This window comes from Diceros bicornis, chromosome 6 (assembly GCF_020826845.1).
Source record: "Diceros bicornis minor isolate mBicDic1 chromosome 6, mDicBic1.mat.cur, whole genome shotgun sequence".
Lineage (NCBI taxonomy): Eukaryota > Metazoa > Chordata > Mammalia > Perissodactyla > Rhinocerotidae > Diceros > Diceros bicornis.
The window spans coordinates 22,925,432-22,938,138 of record NC_080745.1 but is presented as its reverse complement, the minus strand read 5'-3'; positions in this window follow the sequence as shown (position 1 = coordinate 22,938,138).

The window sequence follows — 12,707 nt, the reverse complement described above, 5'->3', positions numbered from 1 at the left end:
TGCTTAGATAAAATGAGGATCTTTTTAGGGACAGGCACAGTTTGCAGTTCTGAATGATGGAAAACTCTAGAGACATCCAGCTAGCAGGTGGACCTGGAATGTGAGACAGAGGTTGGAGTTGGAGAGATTCTGGAGTCATCTGAATTTTGATGATAGTTGAAGATGCTGAATGGCTCAGACAAGGAATGCAAAGAGAAGAAAGCTCTCTGGAAAAGAGTGGAAAGAGCCAGCGGGTGATGCAAAGAGAATGGACAACTCATGTGGGTAGAAAACCCAGAGAGTAGAAAGCAGTGGAAGATCACATCCCGACTTCTCAAATACCTTCCCTAATCCGTAACAAAACTTTTTAGGCTAATATTATCTGAGAATGACCCCATTCCCTGAGCCATCAGCACTTACATCCCTCCTAAATGAAGTGGATGCTCCTCAGTCTTGTTTTAAAAGAAGCAGCCCTATTGAGTTCTGCCTCCCTACAAAATCCCCAGGGGGCTACGTCATAGGAGTATAACGCCATGACCCAGAGCACACTAGCACCTGTTACCTTTCCTCCTTTCTGTTCTTTCTGAAGTGTAAAGATACAGCATAACAGCACAAACCATGTATACAAGTTTCCCATTCCTAAAACTGTAGGATAGAGAACTGATACTGTGCTTTACCCTTGTCTGATCTCAGGCATACTGATTGATTTTCTAGGCCTCAGTGACCGTCTTGCCTCTTGCCACTCCCTACAAATGGCCACTGGATCTCTGTCAACGATGTCATTCTCCTCCTGATGTTAGTCCAGCCTAGCACTGTTTGTTTAGTAGCAGGAGATACCCCTGGAACAATTCTGTAGAGATAGCCAAAAACCGACTACTGACAAGGACCCAGGAGGTACAGTTTTATCACTCTGGGTGTCAAAAAGTCACAACACATTCTAACATAACAGTAGTCCTCCCTTATCCACGGGGGCTCCATTCCAAGACCCCCAGTGGTTGCCTGAAACTGCAGATCATGCTGAACCCTGTATATATACTAGTTCTTTCCTATACGTACACACCTATGGTGAAGTTTAATTTACAAATTATGCATAGTAAGAGATTAACAACAATAACTAATAATAAAATAGAACAATTATAACAATACACTGTAATAAAAGTTACCATAGATCTCAGCAACCTCAGCATATGATTTTTTTTCTTTCCTTATTGAGTTGAGAACTTTCACCTTTTCACTTAAAGAAAGGACTTTACAGCTTCTCTTTGGCATATCCGAATCACCAGCATCACTACTCTTGCACTTTGGGGCCATTATTAAGTAAAATAAGGGTGACTTGAACACAAGCACTGCGTTACTGTGACAGTCAATCTGATAAGCGAGACGGCTATTAAGTGACTAACAGGTGGGTAGCGTATACAGCTTGGATCCACTGGACAAAGGGATGATTCACATCCCATGCAGGATGCAGATTTCATCATACTAGTCAGAACAGCATGCAATTTAAAATTTATGAATTGTTTACTTCTGGAGTTTTCCATTTAATATTTTCAGACCATGGTTAACTGAAACCACAGAAAGCAAAACCACGGATAAGGGGGAACTTTATAGTCTCTCCAAAAAGTTTTAGCTTAGTCTATTAAGAAATGTTTTCCACAGGAAATATGTATCTAACTTTATTACATAATTCTGTAGAAAAATACATTATTTATTTGAAAAGAGGATTCTACGACAAGAATAATTTTGTTTTGACTTCGGTTAGATCATGTGAGTTACAGTTACCCATGGTTGTGTGAAGGCTCTAACACTAGAAAGTCTCTCCATCTTATGGCTTAACAAGTATTGAAATTTTCAATAAGCCAAGTCTTGTTCTCTGGAACACGTAGATGGTTACAGAGGCGTAAACATAATTCAGATCAATGAATTTGGTAATAATTGTTCCTCCAATCTCTTTATTGCCCAAACTCAACATAACCTGTTTCAAAAATTGAAGAATCCTGTTTGAATTGTTTGCATTGGATTGTCTGCTTTCCACACACTAGATGGCACTATATACATATTGTTCCACAGACAAGGAACTCCGCGCCCCCCCAACATAGCTTGATTATTTCAAGAAGCACAGCCAAACTTATGCTCTTAGAAGAAAAAGGAAAAATAACGAGTGTGATTTGGGAAGGTATTGCAAAGATGAAGGGAGCAAAGGAAAATGATTTTTCAATGATGGTTACACAGGAACAAGATGATGATCTTTATAAAATGATCCTTTTATACATCTGTTCCAAACAGGGAGATAAGGAAGGAGTTTGATAGCTGCAAGCTAGGTCAAATCTCCAAATGTCTGTATCCAGCCTGCAGAATTAAACCAAAATGTGTCAAGTAGTAGGTATCCACCATCATTAGACACTGGCTGGATACAGAATTCCCCTGCTGCACACAACAGCCTATCTAAAAATATCTGCTTAGGAAATATTCCCTAATATTCACTTAGTAAATATAAACTGATCACATACTATGTCCTATACTGGACACTGTGGGAGCACACAACACACACACAAATACACACACACTTAAATATACACAATACACAACATACCTATACACAACATATGCATGCTAGATACACAACACACACAACATACAACACATGCACACTTACAACACACAACACACACTCATAACACATCTAAACACACAACACACGTACATAACACACACAACATATACACGCAACACACTCAAAAACACAATACATACACACATACATACAACACATGCTTAAACTTATACCCATACAACACACATGTTCGTATACACACTCAGAACACATACACCCTTACACACACACACACACTCATACACCCCAACACCACGATTACTTAGCTTACCAAAATGATTCACCTTCAAAGGAGAGAAGCCCCTAAAACCAAAGAAGGGTGGACACGGAGACAACAACTTGCCTCGGCCTCTGATCATTGTCTTATGCCTACAGGACATAGAAAGTGTGATTCAAAAAACCTTTAATTTTAACATTTTCCTCATTAATAACAGAGAAGTAGCAAAAATAAAGAATACATTAATACTTCGTATAAAAGATTCTAATCTCTCTTGTGCATCATAAAAATATGTAGGAGATCATGGTGGAAACCTCTCAATTTCCTTTTGTCACGTCACTGTGTTTACAACACTCTGTGGTGCATTTGATTATTGCAAATTATCCTGAAACCTTCTGAGCATGTGTAGTTCCTTTCCTTTGGGAGGTTAACTTTTTTTTAAAAGCATGTCCAGTGTTTATAATAATAAGGCCAATTAGACAATAAGGTAATTAAATATAATAACAAGGCCTATTAAACTTGGTGTTCAAGGATGTTTTAATTGGTGGCATCACTGTTTTTTATGCCAACATAACCCCGTGTCCCTTGATCTGACTCTGAGAGTGTATCAGCTCTTTTGATTCCATTATGTGTTCTGCAGAATTTCACCACTATTAAAAGTAAAGCGAAGCAATACATTTCTTCTTTTAAGGCACAGATAAGCATTGGCTTTACACATGTTAATTATATCTTGTGATACTCACTTTCCTGGGATGGACATCACATATTAAAGATCTATGACCATACACCTCCTCCAAAGCCAAAAAGTTTGAGAGGTGGTGGGGTTGTAGAACCCACATTTTAAATGTGCCATTTTGTCCACACATCTCCTCACTATCCACTGAGATGGAGGAATTTGTGTGAAACAACACTATTGGTGTGTTCTATATGACTCGATTGGCAATCAAAGCATAAGTACTTAATAAGTTCTTTATAATTACAGAAGAACTACGTGCTCAATTGAGAAAATATGGAACTCACAGAAAAACATGAAGAAAATAATGCACAATCACATCACACAGAGAAAATCATTGGTTAACATTTGGTCCACATTTTCCACTTATCTGTAGATAGTGAATGGTTGTTTAACAACCAAACATACTGTACTTGCTTTTTCAAGTGGCCATCCATCCAGAACGTTTCCGTTGTCCATAAACAGTTTCCCTACAACATGAGTTTCAATGGCTGTATAGTATTCTCTCACAGCTGTATTGTAATTTAGAATTTATCACCGTTATGTAAAACGATCTGATGAACATCCTTTTTCAGCATCAAGTAATTGATTAGAGTCCAGATGTAAAATCAGATTGCCTGGCTTCAAATCTTCACGATGCTACGCGCAATACTAACTGGGTGCTCTTGAGTGAGTTTCATAAGCTCCCAAAGCCTCTTTTTTCTAATCTTTAAAATTATACAACAGTAGTAGTACCTATCTTATACAGTTCAGTGAGGATTAAATGAGATAATACATGCAAATACCTAGCACAGTTCCTGGCACAGAGTAAACCGTCAATAAATGTTAACCATTATTTCTATCATTAAACATCTTTCTGCATACATCAAAAGATTGACTTTGGATATATTGCTATGTATGGGAATTACTGCATCACAGGTATGCACAATTCTTGATATCTATTTAAAAGTTATCTCTTTAATGTTAAAAAGTGAATGACACCTAACATTCTGGGGCACTGACTTCTTTGAGTACCAATGGAATCCATGGGCCCTCTCCCCAGAAAAAGTACATATACATATATACAATATTTTGATACAATTGGGGTGATTCATGAAAACTCTGAAGTCCATTTATGGATCGTCTAATGTTTGTTAGACCTCATATGAAGATGTATTGATTTTAATGCATAATCAATATATCCTTTCCATTTTGTAATATATTTATATGGAATTTTATCTATCTTTGTTGTCTGAAGACATTTATATAGCATCAACATAATAGCTTTTGGTGACTCAGTACCATCAATGATAGTTTTCTCCTAATTTCAAATGAGCTTTTTGTGATAATAAAAAATGAGATCAATAAAATATTATTTATGATTATTCAAATCATGATATGCAAACATCTTTTTTTTTCTATTTGTTTTTTCCTAGGTAGGATGCCTAGAATGTTCCTTGAAACCAGTCAGAATTTAAACCCTTCAAGCTAAGAAACAAGTTGAGGTTCCATATTTTGTAATGTTTTGTTCAGCATGAGACTTTTCTGTTAAATGAAATCTTATTTAGAACTTTGATAATACAAACAGGTTTAAAAATTTATCAGTAAAAATATTGGATATGTAAAATTACATTTATTGTTATAAAATCGATGAATGAGAACTATGTCTTTCTTAAAGAACACAAAATTTTAAATTGGAGTATTGAATGACAGTTGCTATTTTAAATTAGTAACAATATACAAAATTATTTTAATAGTTTATGTTGATTCAACAGAAATTGAGAAAATCCTCATTCCCACATAAATGGTGGCAAACAGAAACTTTTTGCCAAAAATAAACCTTACAATTTTAGAACACACTGTAAGTTGAACCAGCAGCATAGAAAGGAATAATGGGAATTATTTTACTTTAAAATTGGCTCACTAATCATATCTAATGATTGCACATATTTCATATGATAAATATAAAAGCCAGGCCCAAAAGAAACCCCAAAACTTATAGTAAGTGCTGAAGTTATTATACTTTGAATTCTCTTAAATAGACCCGCTGAACCTCCACTTTAATGAGAGGACTAGCTGTGCAGACGGTCACTTTTCTCAAGCAGTTACTTAAACATAAAGCATGTGTGCCATAGTCATAACATTGAGGTGCAATTTTATATCAGAAGCTGTGCAAAAATTTATTTTAAAAATACAAAGTACAGAGCCAGCCCTGGGGGCCTAGTGGTTAAGTTCAGCGCGCTCTGCTTCGGCAGCCCGGATTCAGTTCTTGGGCGTGAACCTACACTACTTGTCTGTCAGCGGCCATGCTGTGGCAGCAGCTTGCATACAAAAAGAGGAAGATTGGCAGCAGGTGTTAGTTCAGGGCGAATCTTCCTCAGCAAAAAAAATTATAAAGTACAGGATCATAATTTTCCCAAATAGTGTAATAATTATAAGAAATTCAAGTATAGATGCACAGAGGTTGACACCCTAGCGTGAAACAATCTAACTTACAGGTGATCTCCAAACTCCACTTGAGTTTTTGGCTAAATGTCATTTTGTGCACACAGAATAAAACTCCATGTGGCCAGACAAAAAACAACTTCCAGGAAAACAGCAATTGCTATTTTCATTCAGTAGAGACCCCAGAAGGGCCATCCTTTAATAGAGGAGCTGAACTAGCCCTAGAGAAAAAGGCTACTCTAAAAATGTTTTAAAACAAGCTTCCAAAGACCAGTTGATCAGCAAATAATTTAAAGGCCTGCCAGAAGAAAGCCCAATACTCTTTAAAGAAATACAACAAAATTCAGCATTCAGCAATATAAAATTCACAAGATCCAACATCCAATAAAAAAAAAATTAGTACATGTGCTAAGAAGCAGAAAAATACAACCCATCACCAAAAGAAAGAAATAATCGATAGAAGCAGATTCATAAATGACAGAGATGTTATACCGGGCAGATAAGGATGTTAAAAAGCTGTTATAAGTATGCTCAATATGCACAATGATTTAAAGAAAAATACGAACATGTGAGAGTAGAAGTGGAAGATATAAAAAATTACAAAATAGACACTATCAACAGAGTGAAAAAGCAACTCACGGAATGGGTGAAATATATGCAAATCACATATCTAATGAAAGGTTAATATCCAGAATATATACAGAACTCCTATGACTCAACAACAAAAAAACCCAATCAAAGAAAGGACAAAAGAATTGAATAGACATTTCTCCAAAGAAGATATACAAATGGCCAACAAGCACACGAAAAGATGTCAACCACCTTAGTCAATAGAGAAATGCATAAAAAAAAAAAAGAAAAGAAAATAACAAGTGTTGGTGAGGATGTGGAGAAATTGGAAACCTTGTACACTACTAGAAGGAATGTAATATGGGTGCAACGGTTATGGAAAATAGTATGGTGGTACCTTAAAAAATTAAGAATAGGATCCAGCAATTCCATATGATCCAGCAATTCTACCTCTGGGTTTTATCCAAAGAATCGAAAGCAGGAACTTGAATAGAGATTTGTATACTCATGCTAATAGCAGTATTATTCATAATAGCCAAAGGGTGGAAATCATGAAATAGAAAAGATCAGAATATGGAAAATCAATTAAACCAAAGCTATTCTTTGGGAAAAAAACATTGATGAATCTCTTTAAAAATAAGATAAGAAAATTACCAATATCAGGAATGAACTAAGGATATTATTATAGATCTGATAGCTATTAAAAGAATAATAAGAAAATACTATGGACAACTTTATGCTGATAAATTTGACAGGTTAGATGAAATGGACAAATTTCTTGAAAGTCACACTTACCAAAACTGACTCAAGATGAAACAGAAAACCTGGCCTATATCAATTAAATAAATCAAATTCATAATTAAAACCTTCCCACACATAACCTCCAGATTCAGATAGCTTTATTGGTGAATTTTATCGCACGCTTAAGGAAGAAATAATATCACTTCTACAAGTATTCTTAAAAAAAAAAAGACAACAACTGAGGAGTAGGGGACACTTTCCAATTCCTTTTATAAGACCAACATTCTCTCATACAAAAATCAAAGACTTTACAAGAAAACTACAAACTGATATCCTTCATTAACAGAAGTATTAGCAAATGAAATCCAGCAAAATAACAATAGGATGATATATGATATCAAGTGGGGATTTAGTCTACGATTGTGAATGTTGGTTGTTTTGAATGTTGGTTTAACATTCAAAAATCAATGATTGTAATTCACCAAACGAACACAATAAAAGACTTTTTAAAGACCCTATATGATCTCCTCAATAGATGTATAAAAAGCATTGACAGAGCATTGACATCACTTGTTAATAATGAAAACTCTAAGTGAATTAGGAACAGAAGAGAACTGCCTCAATTTGATAATGGGCATCTATGCAAAATATATAGCTGACATCACAGTTACTGGTGACAGCCTGAGATCAGTAATAATGCAGAAACGTCCACTCTGGTCACTTCTAGTTGGTATTATCTAAGAGATCCCAGCTTGTGCAGTATGACAAACAAAGGAGGTAAAAGACTTATCTGTTGCATAGGAAGCAATAAAACGTTCTTTATTAGCAATAACATATGCTGAGAGAAAGGAGCCAGGCAGAGAAAAGTACATACTACTTTACATTTACTCAACCTCTGGAAGAGAGTTAGCAGGTCATTTGAGTTGCCTGCTCCTGGAACTGCTGTGAGGTTTGACTGGGAAGCGGCACGAAGTGAGAGAAATGTTCTGTATCTTTATTTTGATGTGGTTACATGAGTGTATGTATTTGTCGAAATTCATTGAAGTTTACATTTAAAGTGAGTGTATTTTATTGGGTATAAATGATACCTCTGTCCAAATTTGCCCTCCAGCCAAAGACCAGGAACACATCCGTAGTTGAACAAGTTGGGTTTGTCACTTGTTGCAGCAAGGGAGAATGCACCCCATTGGGAACCATGGGACATCTCTGCCAGAGGGCGTCAGAAAGGCCTGACAGGAGCTAGGCTTGTGTTAGGGGATTCGAGGAGGGTTTGTGGAGGCAGGGCTTTGCTCTGGAGTGGATGCTGTCAGGCAGCGGGAGGAGTTCTATTTTTGTGGCTTAAACAATGTGCCTGTTGTGTCTGTGTTCAGATGTGATTATGCAGTGGTCTCGTTTATGTCCTGATCCATCACAGTCACAGAGATGCCTTGCCTGAGATTGATGTTCTGGGAAATTGTCCATGTTTAACCAAGACTGAGCCCAGAGTGTGGGTCAGCTTGTACCACCAAGACCTGGCTGTGAGGACCAGGCTAGCCCCGATGTCAGGGGCTGCTTTTCTCCTTCTTACCTCAGTAAAGTGATGTTAAAATTTCACTCTAAACATACAGAGCCCTCAAAGCTTCCTCAGCATACAACCTAAAAGCATATGCTGACCGGTTGTTGTTTACTTCATAGACTGCATCATGTACACTGTGCAGAAATTACTGCTTCTAAGGTTGGATTCTGAATTCCCAGTACTACCCACCAGCTACTAGCAAGGTAGGATGAATATTTTTCTTTTATAAATATACATATTGTGGAAAATTCATCCTTTGTTAGCTTTTGTCTGTGTCATAACTCTTGATGGTCTTTGAAGACCAAAATATAGTTCATTTAGTTTCTCAGTCCCTTGAGGGGAAACATTGTTTTCTGGCATGCAATTTATACTCTCATTACAGAAGGAATCTTGGAGAGTTAATGCAGCCAGTAAGTTTCACGCTGAATAACTAAATGTGTATATAAGAGCCTGCAGATATCTGGGATATTGTTCTTTTGAAATTTCACTACCTTGTATTCTGAATTCTTTGATTTTGGCTAATTGCTAGAATTCCTAGGCTGGCCCAGTGGCGTAGCCGAAGCAGTGCACAAACGCACTAAGTTTGTGCGTTCTGCTTTGGCGGCCTGGGGTTCGCCCGTTCGGATCCTGGGTGCGGACACACTCACCACTCATCAAGCCACGCTGAGGTGGCGTCCCACATAGAAGAACTAGAAGGACCTACAACTAGGATGTACAACTATGTACTGGGGCTTTGGGGAGGAAAAAAAAAAGAAAAAGAGGAAGATTGGCAACAGATGTTAGCTCAGGGCCAATCTTCCTAAAAAAAAAAAAGATCCCATAATTGCTAGAATTCTCAGTCTTTACATGGGGAAGTATTTAAAAGCTACCCATTGTCATTTATGGGATGGAGTTCTTTCCACATTTTCTTTATGAGGAAATCAGGGTCTTGAACATTTTGTTCACTTCCATGGGGAAAACATCCCTTGGTAATTAGAAATATGTTTCAGAAATTGCCTGCTGTTCCAGAATAAATAAGAAGTTCAAAAGTCTATATCAATTACTGTTTCAAACAGATATGAAAAGAATTTTTATTATCACATCTAATCTGTAGATTCAGAGTGTTTAGTGAATAATATGTGAATTTTAGCTCTAAAAATATTCCTTTTAATTGTTTGGAAGCAAAAGATAAATTTCTTCGATGGGGCAGAATTTGATAATATACAACATAATGGAAAATATAAGCTATATGGGGCCAATCCCGTGGCATAGTGGTTAAAGTCGGTGTGTTCCACTTCGGAGGCCTGAGTTCATGGGTTCGGATCCCAGGCATGGACCTACACCACTTGTCAGCCACACTGTGGCGGCATCCCACATATAAAGTAGAGGAAGACTGGCACAGATGTTAGCTCAGGGCTAATCTTCTTCAAGCAAAAAACGAGGAAGATTGGCAACAGATGTTAGCTCAGGGTGAAACTTCCTCAGCAAAAAAAAAATATATATATATATATGTTTATATATATAAGCTTATATATATATATAAGCTATGTGCATGAATTATTTTCAATAGATCAACCATTTTTTGATGATTTCCAGAACTTTTATTGAAACCATATTAATTTGCTTATTCCTAGTACATTCCTCACTTGAAATACAAATAAAAATACTTTTCATTTGTTAGTAACCAGTTTCTTGAAAGAGCTGGACTCAGTAGAGTATAAATAGAAAGCAACTTTATTCTTTCTTACAGCTTACTATTTCAACCTGCTCTGTCAACTCATTTTTCCTGGCCCTTAATGGAATGTCATGCTGATCTAATGCTTTCATAGTTACTTTCAGGTATTAAAATATCTGTCCTAAATTTCGTCTTAATTTACCTGTTTCCCGTCCTGCAGGTCAGCACTGCATCAGGTGGGAGATCTCCATGGCTTCCCCCTCGCCCTTTCCCCAGCCTTGCTTACTTCTTCTGCTCTACTCACCTGCTGGCCCTGGCCCCCATGGGATTGGTGTGTGGAGAGGGGAAGGGAAGGAGGTTTATTCCACCAGTACTCTTGTAATTAGTATTGATTGTTTGGTTGGCCTGGCAGATGTTCAAAGGTGACCTTCTCATAGCAGGAGGTTTTCATGGCTTCCTCTGAGATGGCCCTGCTGGAGCCCTTGGACAGCAGTTACCTGGCACCAGAGAGGCCTCCACTGACTGGCGTCACACCCAGTCCATGGCTTCCAGCAGTCTGACTCCAACTTCTCTAGGAGTCCATTTGGGCAGAGTTCCTTTCAAGATGGCTCTCTAAGACTCCATCTGTAGGCTTCATATCTGGCTATGGGAGCATGAACTTTTGTCCTTTCTCACTCCAGAAGTGTGTCCTTTCCCAATGTAGTATTGTGTCCTTGCTCTGTAGCCAGGAACACTGCTCCAGCCAGGTTCTCATCATTCAACATTTAGGTGTGAGAAAAGTACTGGTCCCCACAACCCCTCAATTCCAAATTGTCAAGCTTGTCAAGCTTTCTGAATGATTCCTTTGAATGATTCCCCCTCATTTAAAATGGTGAGCATCCGCTCCCCACCCTCAACAGGAGAGAGGTGACAAAGATGAACAGAACACCCTCAACTCTGTCCAAGGAATCTTCACTGTAAACTCTTTGCCTCAACCACCTTCAGGCGTCCCTCATATATCTTTACAGTATGGAATGGGGTCACCAATTACAGGTCCTTTTGTGGGGTCATTCCTTAGCAATTGCTGGACAGATGATCTGCCATTCAACACTCTTGGTTCTCAGCCTTTGGGCTCCAGCCAAATCTGAGACAAGAGGAAAAGTCCCATTTAACATTCAGGAATGTATTTTCAAGTTCAAGGCATCTCAAGAACCTAGAGATTACAGGTCTTGTAATTCTTTTGTACTCCTCTAATATACCCTTCAAGAACCTTGGGCAGTGGCAGCACTGGGCATGAGGTGTGGGAGGAGCATCTAGCTTTCCAACAGCTTTTCTACTTCTCATCAAATTCATCCTAGGGCCGGCCCCGTGGCTTGGCGGTTAAGCGTGCATGCTCCGCTGCTGGCAGCCCGGGTTCGATCCCGGGCGCGCACCGACGCGCCGCTTCTCCGGCCATGCTGAGGCCGCATCCCACATACAGCAACTAGAAGGATGTGCAGCTATGACATACAACTATCTACTGGGGCTTTGGGGGAAAAATAAATTAAAAAAAAAAAGTCATCCTAAATAAACGTACAATCTAAATTAAAAAAGTGTTCTTGGTTTGACCTTAGCTGCCTATGACTCTGGGACTTACTAGTAGCTGGGGGTGGGATACTTAACTTCTGCTTTTCTCTACCTTGTGCTGAAACCAAAACTCAGATACTCTACAAGGTTGGAGAATTTTGAACCGCCACTGAGAAATGGTGGCTTTGGTAGGAATCATTGTGATGGGTTCACCCTTGGAGGCCTGTGGTGTTTTCCTGCCAGCCTACCTACTTCAGTCAGGAGCATCTCTAGCCTCTTGTAAGATAAGGGATGATTATTTCAAGGCGTTTCCTTGGTCCTAAAGGAAAAGCATAACGTAGTGAGAGGTATTAGAGCTTTTGAAGGAGTTCAGACCTCAAAAAGCTCTTTTGTACTTTTTCTCCAGGGCAACAGTGCTCACAAATTTACATTTAATAACTAAGAGAGATTGCTGGAATAATTTTTCCCACTTGTATTTCCCACCTAGAGAGAGAAGCTATAGTAGCATGTAGTAGCAGTGCCTTTTGCTAAAAGGAAAACGTCTTTTTAAATAGGCACCCTGCTATCCTGATAGTCTTTTATCAACTACTGGGAGAAAGTGATGAAATTTTTTAATGCTTATGAATTTGTCTGGGCAGAAGCCCATATCAAGAATATTGAAAATATTGAGACTCGTGA